Below are 16,806 nucleotides of genomic sequence, written 5' to 3'. Positions count from 1 at the left end.
GGAAATACAAGAGATAAGGCATCACAAACACAAAGATGTATAGTGGTTCGGTGCACCCCAGCACCTACATCCACTCCCCAAGACCTCTTGGGAATTTCACTATAATCCCTCAGATTACAGTCGGTTGTTTTACAAGCTCACAATCCAACTTGTTGTTTTGCGAGATCACAACGAACTCGGTCGGTTTTCACAGGCTCACCGACTAGAACCAACCGATTGTTTTCACGGGCTCACAATCCAACCCAGTTGGTTTTTTCAAAGGCTCACCAACCACAACCTTACAACGATTGTTTTCCGGGTTCACAATCAACCCAGTTGGTTTTCCCAAAGGCTCACCAACCACAACCTTACAACGTTGGTTTTTTTCTTTGGCTCACCAACAAACCTTAACCCCTTGATTCAATCCCTTGATTGAATCAAGTTACAAGATATTAGAACAAGAATTTAAAACAAATACAAGCTTCTTAAACAAGCAAATATAGCAATGTAAACAAGTAGAGTAAAGAGAAGAAGCCCTCAAACAAATTTGTAGATGAAGAAACTCGGCTTCTTCTTTACTTGACCCTCTTCTGATTTTGCATGAAGTAGAAGATCACCGAGGCAGCACACAGTTGGTGAGGAAGCTTTGGAATTCACTTGGATGCTCTTCTTCTCTCTCTTTTACTTTGAATGGCCCTTTTGTGCTTTTGGAAGATTTCTCTTGTAATCTCTTTGAAATCTCTTCCCTAAATGTTCTCTCCCACTTCCATACTTCTCCCCTAGCTCTCCTCTTGATTTTATAGCTTTAGACGGCGTGGAAACAAAAATCTAGCCGTTAGAGACAAAAATAGAGCCGTTGGAGTCAAGAAAAAACTAGCCGTTATGCCTCCCAGCGTGCTAGAGTCACTCGGCTGAAGCAGGAGTCGACTCGGCTGAAGCAGGAGTCGACTCGGCTGAAATAGGAGTCGACTCGTGAATAGTAGTCTGCCGGCACTGTAGCTGGGAGTCGACTTCGCACTGTAGCGCTGAAGTTGGAGTCGACTCGAGCACTGTAGCGCTGAAAAACAACTCTCTGTCTTTTTGCCTGTTCTTAGTCGGAGTCGACTCGTAGAGTCCCGGAGTCGACTCGAGCACTGTTCCTTGAAACTCCAGAGTGCCAGAGTCGACTCTAAACTTTCAGGAGTCGACTCGAGGACTATTCTTTTGAATCTTTCTTTAAATTTGCTCCTCCAACTTGAATTCTTTGAACTTGAAACTTGGGCCAATGAAGTGTAGGTTTCTTCCAACTTTTTTTGAGAGCTTTTGAGGCCTTCTTGTATTTTTCCAACTTGCTATGTTCCTTGCAAAATAAATTATCTTTCTTCTTGCAACACAAACATTAGTATTTATACTTCAAGGTTTTGTGATCATCAAAATCAATCTTTAAATCAATCTTTGGGTCATCAGTCTCCCCCTTTTTGATGATGACAAAACTTGGAGTATATGTAATATAAAATATATTGTGTTCTAGAAGTAATGCATAGCTAAGTTGTTTGAAGTAGAAAATATATATCTTTAAATATACTTCATGATAATGCTTTAGATTTAATCAACTTAACATAATCAACACATAAAGCATTATGAGCATATACTTAGATATTTCTCCCCCTTTTTGACAACATAAAAAAGGTTGCAAGATAATGAAACATTAAGCACAAAGATAAGAATACTCAAATATTTCTTTTTCTTTTTGTACTCTAATTTGCATGTCAAATTATTGCAAGAATATGAATCATATAACTCAAGGCAACAATGTTAGAAAAAGATTAATGAATATGAATTTTTTTTTTCCAAAGATAGTTTTCAAATTAAGTGTAGGTAGAATCTTTCTCAAGTTAATTCAAGAAGTACCAAGAATGATATTCAAAAAAAGCACGAATGAAAATCTAACCATTCTTTAATAATAAGTATGAAAGCTTGTTCATTTAAGATCTTTTGCCCAATATATTAAGTATTTTAGCAACATGAGAGCAATTGAACTAATTTTCAGAGTATAAGAACAAAACCCTTTTTTCAAAAAAAATATATAACATGTTGACCGCCTAATGGATTTTGATGAATACAAAATACTAGAGTATAATTCCATTTATCTTAACAATTTACTTGAGGATTTCAGGTGATTAATTAAGAATATTGTTAAGAAATGTCTAGGTAAGTTCCCATATTTTTCAAGAATTTATTGAAGAATTTTTGAGTTGAAGAAAACAGATTAGGGACAGCCAAGACGTCTCTAGGTCGTCTCAGAGACGTCTCTGGCACAAACAGGAAGAATTAGCACGTCTGGAGACGTCCCCGGCACCTGGTGAGGCGTCTCGCAGGGTCGGAGTCGACTCCCGACACTGCGGAGTCGACTCTCTCAGAGGCGGCAGAAAGGCCGATTTCAAGGGATGCGCGCGAGTCGTCTCCACAGGACGCGGAGTCGTCCCCGCGAGTAAAAAGCAGACCTTCCGAGTCGTCCCCAGAGAGCGCGGAGTCGACTCTCTCAGGGTATTCCAGAGGATGTGTTTTTCGTTGACAGAACTGCCGAGATGTCCCCTGAAAGCGCGGAGTCGACTCTCTCAGGGAATTCCAGAGGACTTGTTTTTCAGAGATAAAACAGCGGAGTCGTCCCCGAGGCAGCGGAGTCGTCCCCATGCAAAAAGCATAAACATCCCGAGACGTCCCCGTAAAGTGCCGAGGCGACTCTCTCAGAAAAACAGAAAAACAAGAAGTCATAGAGTCCTTCTGCGGAGTCGTCCCCATAAAGTGCAGAGTCGACTCCAAACATCGTCAAAAGAAAATTTACACAGCCGAGACGTCTCGCGTTGAAGCGGAGACGTCTTCGGAGCGCCTGGGATGCGACTGACACACTTTTTCAGGTAAATTTGAATTTCAAACGGTCATATTTTTGTGTCTAACGGATCTATTGCTTTTTGGGCTATAAAAGGGAGCTTTTAAGTGCCTTCAAACAACTTCTCACCAACCCAACACAAGATCATTCAAGAGAGAAGAAAGAAAAAGAGGTTCAAGGGAGATAGAGCTTTCAAGAGGAGAAATCAAGTGCATTCAAGTTTTTCCAACTGATTTCGTGCTCAAATATTCACTCCCACTCGGCATTCAAAGCTCACATTCAAGCCAACGCGATCCACATCGGAAGAATCACCATTTCCCACGCTTCCAACGGCAAAAGGATTCTTCCAGATTTTTTATTATTTCTAATTGTCATATTTGCTTATTAAGAGCTTTCAAATCTTTTGTAAAACCTTTGTTTATTGTGCTTGTTCCAGTCAAGGGACTTGGAACAAGAGATAGGCGTCCCAAGCCTAGGTTAAATTGGGAGATTGTAGGGTTCGTTGTTAGCCCAGGGTAAAACAACGAGTTGGGTAGTGAACTCGCAAAACTACCGTACTGTAATCGCAGATTATAGTGGAAATTCCCAAAGGTGTTTGGGGAGTGGATGTAGGAGCAGTGGAAGCTCCGAACCACTATAAACCTTTGTGTGTTTGCGATTGACTGTGATTGCTACTCTAGTTTTATTTTTGCACACACACTTGAGTATTTGATTTTAATTAGTCAAAAAGTTTTTAAAACACCCAATTCACCCCCCTCTTGGGTGACCATCTCTGGGCAACAAGTGGTATCAGAGCAGGTGCTCTGTGTATTTCTTGAAGACCTAACCGTCTTAGCCAAAGATCTAGATGGCAACACCCTTCAATAATATTCCTGCTGAGGGGCAGGCAACCAATAGACCTCCACTCTTCAATGGGACAAATTATACCTATTGGAAGACTAGAATGAGGGTTTTTATTCAAGCACAAGATTATGCCTTGTGGAGGGTTATAATCAAGGGACCACACGAACCATCTCACATGGTTAATGGCATTCAAGTTCCCAAACCTGAGGAGGATTGGGATGAGAATGATAATAGGATGGTTCAACTCAACGCTAGAGCCATGAACTCATTATTCTGTGCTCTAGATGTGAATGAGTTCAATAGAGTTTTCACCTGTAATTCCGCTAAGAAAATATGGGATAGGCTTGAAGTTACCCACGAGGGTACAAATCAAGTCAAAGAGTCTAAAGTGAACATTCTAGTTCACAAATATGAGTTATTTAAGATGGAACCCAATGAAACCATTTCATGCATGTTCACACGCTTCACGGACATAATAAATAGTCTAAAAAATTTAGGTAAATCTTACACTAACCCAGAACTTGTGAGTAAAATTCTCAGGTCTTTGCCAAAAGCATGGGAAGCGAAGGTCACGGCGATCGTAGAAGCCAAAGACCTCAACACATTGGGGCTTGAACAACTATTGGGCTCATTGATGACGCATGAGCTCACAATGAAGCAACATGAAGAAGATTTGCCAAAGAAGAAGACAATCGTACTCAAGGCTACTTCGAGTGTGTGTGAAGAAGAAAGTAGTGAGAGTGAAGAAGAAAGCAAGATGAGGATTTGGGTTTAATAGTAAGAAAGTTTAAGAAATTCATGAGAAGAAAGAAACCCTTCCCAAGAAAGAAGTTTGGAGGGAGAAATGATTGGAAAAAGGAAAAAGAAAAGGAAAGAGACCCAATCATATGTTATGATTGCAAGAGACCGGGACACATCCGTTCCGAATGCCCTCAACAGAAGAAGCACTTTGGAAAGAAGAAGAAGAAGGCGTTGAAAGCAACGTGGGATGATAGTGACACATCCTCCTCCGAGGAAGAGAAGGAGGAGACCGCCAACTTGTGCTTCATGGCATTCGAAGACGATGAGGTATGTCAAAGCTCAACTACAAATTTTACATTAGAAGAATTATATGAAGCTTTTCAAGAACTCATGAGTGATTGTAGTATGCTAGGAGCAAAGAATAAAGAATTAAAGGCCTCCAATCAAAAACTAAAGGATGATATTAAAAACCTATTGATTGAGAAGGAGAGCGTTAAAAATGTTAACACCATTGACCTAGAAAATAAAAATTCAAAACTTAGCATTGAAAATGAAACGACAAAAACACTAATTAAGGAATTAAATCTAAAAGTTAAATCCCTACTGAATAGTAATACCTCACTTGCGCAAAATGTTGAATCCCTTAAAAATGATAAGAAAGAATTGGCTAAAGAAAATTTTATTCTTAAAAATGAGGTACATAAGTACAAACCAATTGTGAAAAAATTTACACAAAGCTCTGAAAAATTAAATCTTATTCTATCCAATCAAAGAGCTGTTTTTAATAAAGCCGGATTAGGATATAAAACTAGCAAACAACAAAAGTATCTAAAGAATTTCTTTGTGAAAGCAAAAGATGTCAAAACTGAAAAACCTACATGCTTTCATTGTGGAAAAAGTGGACATAAAGTCTATTCTTGCATTCAAAGAAAGATTCAAACTAACAAGAATACATTTGTAAAGGGTAAAAACACAACTAAAGTATGGGTGCCTAAGGGAACTAACTACACTAACCAAGAAGGACCCAAGAAAACTTGGGTACCTAAGAGCTTCACATGATTATTTTGTAGGTATGCCTGGCAGCCGGGAGTAAAAAGAGAATGTGTTATCTTGATAGTGGTTGCTCAAGGCATATGACCGGTGACAAGAGTCTCTTCGTCACCTTGAAATCAAAAGAAGGAGGAATAGTCACATTTGGAGACAATGCTAAAGGTCAAATCATTGGTGTTGGTAAAATCTCCATATCACCCTCCTCATTTATTGACAATGTATTGTTAGTTAATGGACTAAAACATAATTTATTAAGTATAAGCCAATTTTGTGACAAGGGCTTTAAAGTGTCATTTGAATCTTCACTATGCATAATTAGTAGTCCAGTTGACAATGAGATCATACTTACAAGACATAGGCATGGAAATGTTTACATGGTAGATCTTGATGATCTCACCATGAAGGATGGCCAATGTCTTGTAGCCATGAGTACCAAAGTCAATGAGACTAGTTGGTTATGGCATCGTAGGTTAGGGCATGCTAGCATGGATTTAATTTCTAAATTGATTACAAAAGATCTAGTAAAAGGACTACCAAAAATAGACTTTGAAAAGAACAAAATTTGTGCTGCATGTCAATTAGGGAAACAAACAAGAAGTTCTTTCAAGTCTAAGAACATAGTCTCAACATCAAAACCCCTAGAACTAATTCACATGGATTTGTTTGGACCCACTAGAACTGCTAGTCTAGGGGGTAAGAAATTTGGTCTTGTAATTGTTGATGATTTTTCACGTTTTACATGGGTTTCATTTCTTGCACATAAAGATGAGTCCTTTCCCACTTTTATCAAGTTTCATAACAGAATTTCGAATGAACTTAATCTTAAACTAAAAGCAATTAGGAGTGATCATGGTACCGAGTTTGAAAATCAGCACTTTGAAAAATTTTGTGACGAAAATGGTATCAATCACAATTTCTCGGCCCCTAGGACACCCCAACAAAATGGGGTGGTAGAAAGGAAGAATCGCACACTAGCAGATATGGCTCGTACCATGTTGTGCGAATCGGATCTACCAAAATATTTTTGGGCTGAAGCAATAAATACTGCATGTCACATTCTAAACCGTGCATTAGTCAGATCTATTTTAAAGAAAACACCTTATGAGTTGCTGAATAATAAGAAGCCAAATATATGTTATTTTCATGTTTTCGGTTGTCGTTGCTTTATTTTAAACAATGGAAAGGATAATCTAAGTAAATTTAGTGCTAAATCAGATGAGGGGATCTTCTTAGGTTATTCCTCATCTAGTAGAGCATACAGGGTCTTCAACAAGAGAACTCTCGTTGTTGAAGAATCCATTCATGTTGTTTTTGATGAAGCTAATGGAGATTCTTCTAGAAAAGAAGAAGATGGTGATGCAGGTATACTTGAAGACAGAATGAAGGAGTTCTCCATACAAAACAAACAACTTGAGGATGAAGTCAAGGAAGATGCAATTCAGCAAGATGAAGAAGATCCACCCCAAACAAGAAATCAAGATCTTCCGAGGGAATGGAGGTATGCACATGGTCATCCAAGGGATTTAATCCTTGGTGATCCCTCACAAGGGGTAAGAACAAGATCCTCTCTAAGAAATACTAGTAATTATCTTGCTTTCGTTTCACAAATAGAGCCTAAATCACTAGAGGAAGCCGAAAAGGATGAAAATTGGATAAATGCTATGTAAGAGGAATTAAATCAATTTGAGAGAAATCAAGTTTGGACTCTAATGAAAAGACCCCCTAATGTTTTAATTATAGGCACCAAGTGGGTATATAGAAATAAACTAGATGAAGATGGAATAGTTATAAGAAACAAAGCTAGACTAGTTGCCAAAGGCTATAATCAGGAGGAAGGAATAGATTTTGATGAAACTTTTGCTCCTGTTGCTAGGTTAGAAGCTATTAGACTACTTTTGGCATATGCATGCTTCATGGATTTTAAACTCTATCAAATGGATGTAAAAAGTGCCTTTTTAAATGGTTATATAATGGAGGAAGTTTATGTAGGACAACCTCCAGGTTTTGAAAACCACTTACATCCAGATTACGTTTATAAATTGCATAAAGCATTGTATGGACTTAAGCAAGCCCCTAGGGCGTGGTATGAAAGATTAAGTAATTTCCTAATTGAAAATAAATTTAAGAGAGGAAATGTAGACAAAACCCTCTTCATTAAAAGAAAAGGGAATGACTTATTGCTTGTGCAAATTTATGTGGATGATATAATTTTTGGTGCTACTAATGATAGTCTTTGTCAAGAGTTTGTGATGAGAGCACAAAAGTGCGATCTACACATTACTTAAATTAACATTATTGCTAACAAATAATGATAACAGTGCTGCATTAATATTTTATTTTTGTTGGGTGCAGGTGATCGTAAATCAAGTTGAAATGCGCATCGGGTCCAAAAATATGCATCACCGCAGGTGACCAGCCAACCGCATGGGTCGACCCCAGTTGCATACTAGGAGGAGGTCAAGTTCAGCCGTCTACTTTGTTGCAGCTTCAGTCTTTTGCAAGCCGGCACTATTCAACGTCTCTGCCTGCGTGGAAGAAATGAGCATTCTCTTCTTTCCCCCATTTCAAAGGCTTTTGGAGTTCACTCATCCCAGCCGTCACCCCCGCATCAGCTGCCACGTCCGAAGACCCTTTCTCCCAGCTCTTGGAACCCGCAATCAGGTCTTTCTCCTGTGCGTCCACGAAGCATCCAGCAACCCAAGTCCAAAGCCATGCATCCCAGCTCCCATCCCGTGTTCGTGTGATCGGTCCAAGCTTCCTTCAGCATCTTCCTCGCAGTCCACGCGTCCCAGCTCTTCCCGGATCTCCTTTCTCTCCAGGTCATCCCAGTTCACAGCGCCAGCGTGGAAGAGCGCGATCCATCCGGGCGTCTTCCGAATTTGCGACCCCAAGGAACTGTTTTCCATCTTCTCTGCGCCAGCAACCCACAGCACATCATCCGAATCCATGCATTCATCCTCGCGAAGCTTCCCAGCGTCCGCATGCAGCTCATCAACTCGCGATCAGTCCACGCGTCCCAGCATCCCTGCTATCCGTTGCGCTTCTCCCATCCGAGTCCGAAGATCCCAGCATCCCATGATCTTCAGCTTCTCCCAGATCCCGCACGCGTCCGCATCCAAGATTCCAGCAAAGATCTCAGCTTCCTTCCGCTTCTCCCGCGTGCAATCTTCTCTGCAAATGATTCAGCAGTCATCCGCGAATCTATCCATCGCGTCCGTTTGCGAATCTCCCGCGTTCAGCTCCCAGCTCTTCCGTTCGCCAGCATCTCCACGCTTCAGCCCTTCCCAGATCCCGCTGGCGTCCGTGATCCCAGCTCCCTCATCCGTCCACGTGTAGGTCGGCATCCCGTGATTTCAGCATCGGCGACCAAGCTTCCGCGCGAGCATCTCCGCATTCCAGCCGTCCCTCCGCGTCCGAAGATGATCAGCATCCCGGGATTTCCGCGATCAGCTCTCATCCGAGCGTCGATCCCTCATCCAGCCGTCCACGTCCGAGCTTCCTCTTCCGCATCCAGGTATCCTGCAGCTGGCATGAGAGATCCATCAAGGGGGATATAAGAGGGTTCTCTCGGTTGGCAAAGAGGAGGGCAGTTCATTCAAAAAAAAAAAAAAAATAGAGCCTCATTCTTTCCCATTCGGCAGGAAAACAGAGGAGGGCCCTCTGTCAAAAGAAAAAAAAAGAGAAAGGGAAACAGGGCCTCCCCTGTTTCCGAAAAGAAAAGAAAAAAAAAGGGGAAAATGAAAGAGGGATTAAAGTTTTCAATGAGTGGCTAAAGACCTAGGGAGGGAGATGGATGAACCTTTGATGTATTGCTCTTTGAAGTAAACTCTAAACTTTTGCCTTGAATGAATTATATTTACTGATATGTTTTTGATCCATGCATAGTTATTTCGTAGATAGTTCTTAAATGGATTATGATTATTGATATATGGATTGCTTTAGTATTTGATTCGTCGTAGACGTAGAAAGCACGACGAATGCTTAGAAATTGAGTTCATATGTTCATGAAACATATACCATGATTAGATCTATCCTACATTAAATCTTAAATCAAGAACCATAGAGTTTATTCCTTGGATGCAATATCATCAAGGGGGATTCCAGATCCCTACCATTTTTATTTCATTGAATTGTGTTTATTATTCTCTGCATTTTAATTTCTGAAAATCAAAACATAATTTTAATCCACAAATTTATTTAACTGAAAATTACATCTAAAAATTACGCTAATAATCTATAGATCGTTCCCTGAGGATTCGACCTCAGACTTCCGAGATTTTACTACTTGTGCGATTCTCCTGCACTTGGGGGAACAATTTTATTTTTGCATCAGTTTGCCAAGCTTATGCAGGGAGAATTTGAAATGAGCATGATGGGTGAGCTCAACTTCTTCCTTGGGCTACAAATAAAACAATCAGAGGAAGGCATCTTCATCAGTCAGTCCAAATATATCAAGAAAATGTTGGAAAAATTCAAGATGAAGGATGCAAAGGAAATCAGCACACCCATGGGCTCAAGTTGCAAGCTTGACAAAGATGAAAAAGGTAAAAGTATAGACTGCAAATTGTACAGAGGTATGATAGGCTCTTTACTTTACCTTACTGCTAGTAGGTCAGATATATTATTCAGTGTTTGCATGTGTGCTAGATACCAAGCATGTCCTAAGGAATCACACTTGCAAGCTGTTAAGAAAATATTCAGATATCTAGTAGGGACATCTAATGTAGGCTTATGGTACTCTAAACAATCTGATATAAACTTAATTGCTTATCCCGATGCTGATTTTGCCGAGTGCAAACTCGACAGAAAAAGCACAAGTGGCACATGTCAATTCTTGGGTGCTAATTTGGTTTCTTGGTTTAGCAAGAAACAGAATTCAGTTGCCTTATCCACAGCTGAGGCTGAGTACATTGCAGCTGGAAGCTGTTGTGCCCAAGTTCTTTGGATTAAGCAACAACTTGAAGACTTCGGTATCAAAATGGACAATATACCAGTTAGATGTGATAATACAAGTGCAATTAATTTAACAAAAAATCCTGTCCAACACTCAAAATCAAAACATATAGAGATTAGGCATCACTTTATAAGGAATCATGTGCTGAAAAATGATGTGATGATTGAGTATGTATATACTGAAAATCAATTGGCCGATATCTTTACAAAGCCCCTTTGTAAAGATAGGTTCAACTTCTTAAGGAATGCTTTGAGCTTGTATGATCCTAGCAAATAAATTGAACTTGTATTGCAATGCTTTGCTACTCAAACTAGTAATCCACCTCAAAGTCACAAATAGCAAACCTAGTATCTATTAAGTGAAAGCATGAATCTATCTAAGTTAAATGACGAACTGTTTGACTTTCCGGAGGATGGTTACCCTCCCTTGGACTCTTCATGGAGATATTTTCAGAGCCTATTTCATAGGTATTCGAAATTTGGTCAAACATTCCTCATTTCAATATTAATAATTCAAAAATCATTGTCAAACTTTTATAGGGTGTGTTATTGAAGGGGAGGATCACAAACAAACTCACTCTATATTCACCAAAAGAAATCATGTTGATTAGTGTGGTTAAATAAAATAAATTGGGAAAAGATAGAAATCATTCAGAAAATTTTCAGTGCCGGAGACGTCTCTGGCAAGTCACAGAGACGTCCCCCCGGCGAGACGTCTCGCGTTAGTCGTGGAGACGTCTCGGGGACCGAACGAAAGTTTTTAAATTAGGTCGAAACAGCTCGAGCCGACCCGAGCTATCCTCTTTCGTCCCCAACAAAAACACAAAACCCTAGCTTCCATTTTCTCTCCACCACAAACCCTAGCCTCTTTCTCCCCATTTTCCTAGGGTTTCCGAGCCATGGCACCTAAAAGAGCTAGGAGAACCTGTGGGAGGCGTTTTAGGGTAGCGACCGACGACGAGGAACGGAGGGAAGAGCCTTCCGCGCCGTCTCCTCCGGTTGCTCCGCCAACCACGACCCTTTTCTGTGCAAATCGCACAGTAACCACTGGTAGGTACATTGACTTCCAATTTCTAGATAGTGAGGGGTTCTCTATTGGAGAGAGACTCCGTGCCCAAGGTTGGGAATACCTTTGTACCCTAAACACATCAACCTATCCCGGCCTAGTTAGAGAAATGTTTAGCAACATGGCCTTAGGGGACTCGGGGTACACTGGATATGTCCGAGGGACATTGATAGAGATTAATGAGGATATCCTATCTAGCATATTGCAAATCCCTAAATACGGTGAGGCTCCGACCTCACATCCCCAAAGGGAGATTGCCCTAAACCTAGTTTTAGGACGAGAGGACTGTGGCCCTCTTGATGTAGTTAACTCCCAAGACCTCAATGCCGAAATGAGATTGCTTTTGAGCATTGTGAACCGGGTCTTGTTTCCAAAAACCGGCCGCTTCGATTTCGTTTCGGAGCGAGACTTAGCTATCATGCACCATATCTTACTAGGGATTCCCCTAAACCTCCCTAGACTTATGTTAAACTACATCTCTATATGTCATAGGTATTCTAGGTTTAGCATACCCTATGGAATGATCTTTACTTTACTATTCAAACATTTCAAAGTTCCCATTCCAGAAAATGAGCCTGCAAAACCTTTAAGAAACACCGACTACTATAATGAAAGCACAATGCGTAGAATGGAGTTTCACAAGGTAGATGGGTCTTGGGTTAAGGTCCCTAAAAGAAAACCTCAAACCTTAGAGCCCGAGATCCCACATCAGGAGCCTGACCACCACTCTCCTCCACATAGCCATATGGCCTTCCCTGATGTACCCTCCAGCTCAGCTGGACCTTCCACCTCTATGCCTCCTCCTCCTCCAGTCAGTGGGCCTTTCTCCCTATCAGATGAACAGATGCACACTCTAGCATCTGTGATATGCCAGCAGATGAGGGAGGAGATGAGATCGATGATCACTGCTGAGTTGGCCCCCATCCGTACCTCACATGAAGCTCTTCTACAAGAATTGAAGGAAATCAAAACTCAGGTAGAAGCTACAGCATCAGAGTTGGTTCATGTGAGTACCATCCAAACTATAAGATCAATTGAGCTACAGGAGAAATTGAAGATCATATCAGATGGTCTTCAAGAGTTGACAAGCCCTGGAGGCAGTGTAGGCACCGTGGCTGCCCAACTTAAAGGAAAAATTGAAAGGGCGAGTCTTGAGTTTGAAGCACTAGTAGCAGCCTTCCATCAATCTCAGGGAGATCAGTTTAAGACTCTACTAGATTCAATAAATGCATTTATAGAGGCAGCGACTAGAGCTATTGAGCAACGTCGCCGGTGAAGGACATCTTGTAGACATCTAGGGTTCTTCTTCTGATAAGTGCTTAATAATTTATAATTTAGTTATCTTTCCATAGCACTTATCAATGTTTTTAAACTGATAAATACATATTTTACCATGAAATTGAATAAACATTGAAATAAATTTAAATTATGGTAAGAGGTAAATAATTCTTTTCTTAAACCAGATTCTGAACTTGTCTCTCTCTTGATTGCAATCTTTCATGAAAACTACAGAAAAACATATAAGGAGATTGTATTGACCCGGCTAAGGTTATAATTAAATGGGCTTTGGTCTTGATTAGATTAAAAGTTATAATTGTATGGAAAAATATTTGATTAACCCTTTTATTAAGTCACGGTCCTGCTTTTAGCCTTGTTGAGTCCGGTCTGAAGCAGTTTAACAAAAATTAAACGACATTGGGCTCGAGAGTAAGTTCAAGCAAATCAACGATCATGACCCACCTCAAACCCAAAGTCAATTTCCAACCAATTCATTATTTGCCTTCATATAAAATTTATAAATTTAAAACAAGAAAAAAATAATAATGAATATAATAAAATTAATAAAAATCAGTGGATTTACTGTTCATATGAACAGTGTCCCGTGAAAACACTGTTCATATGAACAGTGTTAAAAAAAATTATTATATAAAACTAAGTTCACTATTTATCTTCTTCTCCCCCTCCCCCGCATGGCATCTCGGCCGTCCACCTTCCTCCCATCGATTCCACGGCTTCCTCCGCGTCTCAGCCGAGATCCAGCATCACCGCGTCAGCTCCGTGCCAGCCGCAATCACCGCGTGCCATCCGCCGCCCGTTCCACCTCCCAGCAGTCAGAAATCAGCCGAGCTTCACCCGGATTCGTTCCAAGAAGAGATCCCATCGATTCCCAGCTCCGATCCCTGTGATTCAGCCTTCACCGCGATCCCAGCCGACTGCATTCAACGAGCCGGTAACCCAGCTCCTTCCGGATCGGCACCGTTTCGAGCTCCATCCTTATCTTCGCCCGAGATCATTCCCAGCAGCCGGTAACCCAGCGCGGCATTCATCTCTAGCTCCGTCCCCGTCTTCTCCGAGATTCAAACATTCCGCATTAGCCTCCCAGCGATCCCGCGGCGCCCTTCATCCGGAGCCTCCTCCTTCCGTTTCTAGCCATCAACGAACGCGAGATTCAGCCATTCCCACGGATTCACGCCCTTCTCCAGCGATCCCGCATGCAACAATCAAGCCTCCGCGAGATCATTCCCAGCATCACGCCCCCCTCCTCTCTCAGTGGATCCATCAAGGGGGAGAATGGGTATAAAGAGGGTGGCCATCGGCTTTGAGAGGGGAGGTCGGTGGAGAAGAAAACAGGGGAGACCCCCTGTTTCGGTGAAAAGAAGAATCCAGCCGAGAGAGAAGAAGAGAAAAAAAAGAAATAAAAAAAAGAGAAAGGAGGGGGAGAGAGAGAGTATTTTAGATATTTTGGGAATAGCCTTTCATTTGAAGATGGCAAAGGATTTCTTCAGCCAACCAATGGAGATGACGAGTACCATGAGCAGCTAAGCCTCGGTTTAGGGGTTTGATGAAGCCGTGGATGAGTATTTATGTTGCATTTCTTTGATTTTTAGCATTGTAAGACAGTTGTATATTTAATGAAATTCTGATCTTGAAATGTCTTGTTTAATTTGTGTAAGATGTTTATCTTGTAGAAAGCCTCTGCATGAATTAATATAGTTTATCGAAATCGAATCCAATATCTGTGGTTTGGAGGAGACTGTTATGCAACTACCAGATTTATCTTTGAGAAATTAATCATCAGATGAATCATGCTAAGTAGGACAGACCATGCCTATCCTTAGAGAAGATGGTTTGTACCAGGCCTAGATGACTCATACTGTGGATTAGATTTCAACTTTTTGTATGATTGTCCTAACTTGTAGTTAAGAGCAATCAGATCATACACACATCTAAATCATTGAAAGCATCATATTTACGAATCCATCGGTGGATTCTAACCCTAAACATCTCTTCCCATAAAATACTCCTACTATTGCATTCATCTTACTTTTAGCTCTTATTAATCGATAACTCAAAAGTCTTTTTACTTTAGCTTATGCCCTTTGAATTAATTTAGTTAAATCAAGTTAGCAAATTCTCCTTCTTAATTTACTTTTAAAAGAAAAATAACTTATTCTTCAATCCCTGTGGACCGACACCCGTAATCACTATCCTACAGGATACGTGCTATTGCGTGGTTTATTTTTGAAATTGAAAGAACCGATCAATTTTTGGCGCCGTTGCCGGGGATTGCTAGCATAGTTATTTTTCTTATTAAAAAAAATATTTAAAAATTAAAAAAAAAATTTTTTAAAAAAATTTCTATTATTGTTACTTTTCTTATCTTCTTTTTCTCCCTTACTAATTTTTATTTATTTTTTTATATATTATTTGATCAGGAATCGAGGAAAAAAATCTGGGATGATCAAAAGGAGAACTGCTGGAAAAGAAATGCTGTAGAGGTTTAAAAAAAAAAATTAAATTGCTGGGGAAATTTCCTTTGGTAACCTCTAAACTTTTTTTATTTAAATTAATTATTGGCTTGAAATTTTGTGGGGATTGTTTGATTTTAATTATAGCAAAATTGTGAATGCATGCCTGATACACATACACAAATCAATCTGCACATAGTAAGGGCAATCACCCCAACAAGATAAGAGCCGGATTTCATCACCGGACTCTTGCCCAACTTAGGTGAACTCAATCTCACATAGTGTCACTTTAATTAAAATTAATTAGACGTTGGCTCCTAGGGACATTCGAGCTCAATAGGACGAAGATCACCGAAGGTTGCACCAATTTCGCTCTGTGGCTTAGTTGATGTCTAGGCAAGCTTTGTCCCTATAAGGAAGACAGTTCATCTGTTCGAGGCAAGTGGGTTTTAAGTGGGACCTTTGCGAACGCATCGTGACCCCTCCACTTACCTGGGAGCTTACCTGGTCAACTCGGTTCATTAAACCGGATTGGAGGCTTAGGTGCCCTCTTCAAACCAGTTAGGAGCTGTCTAGTGATTTTAGGTCAAAGACTAGGATTGATATGCTTTTCTCTTTTATTGCATGCTTGATTGATCGAGTACTAGTGTATGCACGGTAGTCGTTCTAGAGTACAAAATCTATTACCTTTCGACCCTGAAATAGAACGAACCCTTAGGAACATTCGAGCTAAGATCAAAACATTAGGATCATCCCCACCTCTTAAGATGGCTGAAGAACAACCCAAACTCCTGAGGGAGTACTTTACTCCCACTATTTACACTTCCCCATCTTGCATTCGATTACCTGAGGTAGCAGCTGTACAATATGAAATAAAGTCTAGTGTGATCCAAATGCTCCCATCTTTTTATGGGCTCACCAACGAAGACCCATACAAACATTTAGATGAATTTCTTGAGATTTGCACCACTGTCAAGATTCAAAACTTCACTGATGATGCCCTGAAACTTAGGTTATTCCCCTTCTCCCTTAAAGATAGAGCCAAACAATGGCTGAATTCTTTAGAAGCTAACTCAATTCGTTCTTGGGATCAAATGCAACAAGAATTCCTTAAAAAATACTTTCCTATAGGAAGAACGAACCAGTTTAGACGTGCCATTACAAGCTTCTCCCAAACCGAGGGAGAAGAATTTCATGAAACTTGGGAGAGATTTCGGGACCTAATCCGTAAATGCCCTCATCATCAAATACCTAAGTGGCAGCTAGTGCAATGTTTCTATGACGGTTTGACGGAACGAAACCGTCAGATGATCGATGCTGCATGCGGGGGGACTTTCATGCTTCGAAATGAGCATGAAGCATGGCAACTATTTGAAAATCTTAATGAAAACTCCCTCCACCATGCTTCATGTTCTCGTCAAGCATCCCCGAATTTTCAAAGAAAAGGGGCCATTTGTGAAATAAGTCATTCTATGGACCTGTCTAGCAAGGTAGATGCATTGTCCCATAAGATTGACCAACTAATGATAGGAGGACATGTCGTTAGCTCTTCCCAA

General features: G+C 40.5%; 1 non-coding gene across 1 annotated transcript; it reads right to left on the bottom strand.

Moving 5' to 3' along the window:
- Positions 1–16,393: 16,393 nt before the first annotated feature.
- On the bottom strand, positions 16,394–16,499 carry LOC120105995 (small nucleolar RNA R71). The gene has a single exon (XR_005508245.1). It is a non-coding gene; the product is annotated as a small nucleolar RNA R71 (small nucleolar RNA).
- Positions 16,500–16,806: the final 307 nt, after the last annotated feature.

This window comes from Phoenix dactylifera, chromosome 16 (genome assembly GCF_051530095.1).
Source record: "Phoenix dactylifera cultivar Ajwa chromosome 16, Ajwa_hap1_PhDact_Kaust_v1.1, whole genome shotgun sequence".
In the NCBI taxonomy this organism is placed as follows: Eukaryota; Viridiplantae; Streptophyta; class Magnoliopsida; order Arecales; family Arecaceae; genus Phoenix; species Phoenix dactylifera.
This window is presented reverse-complemented; position numbering and strand designations above follow the sequence as displayed.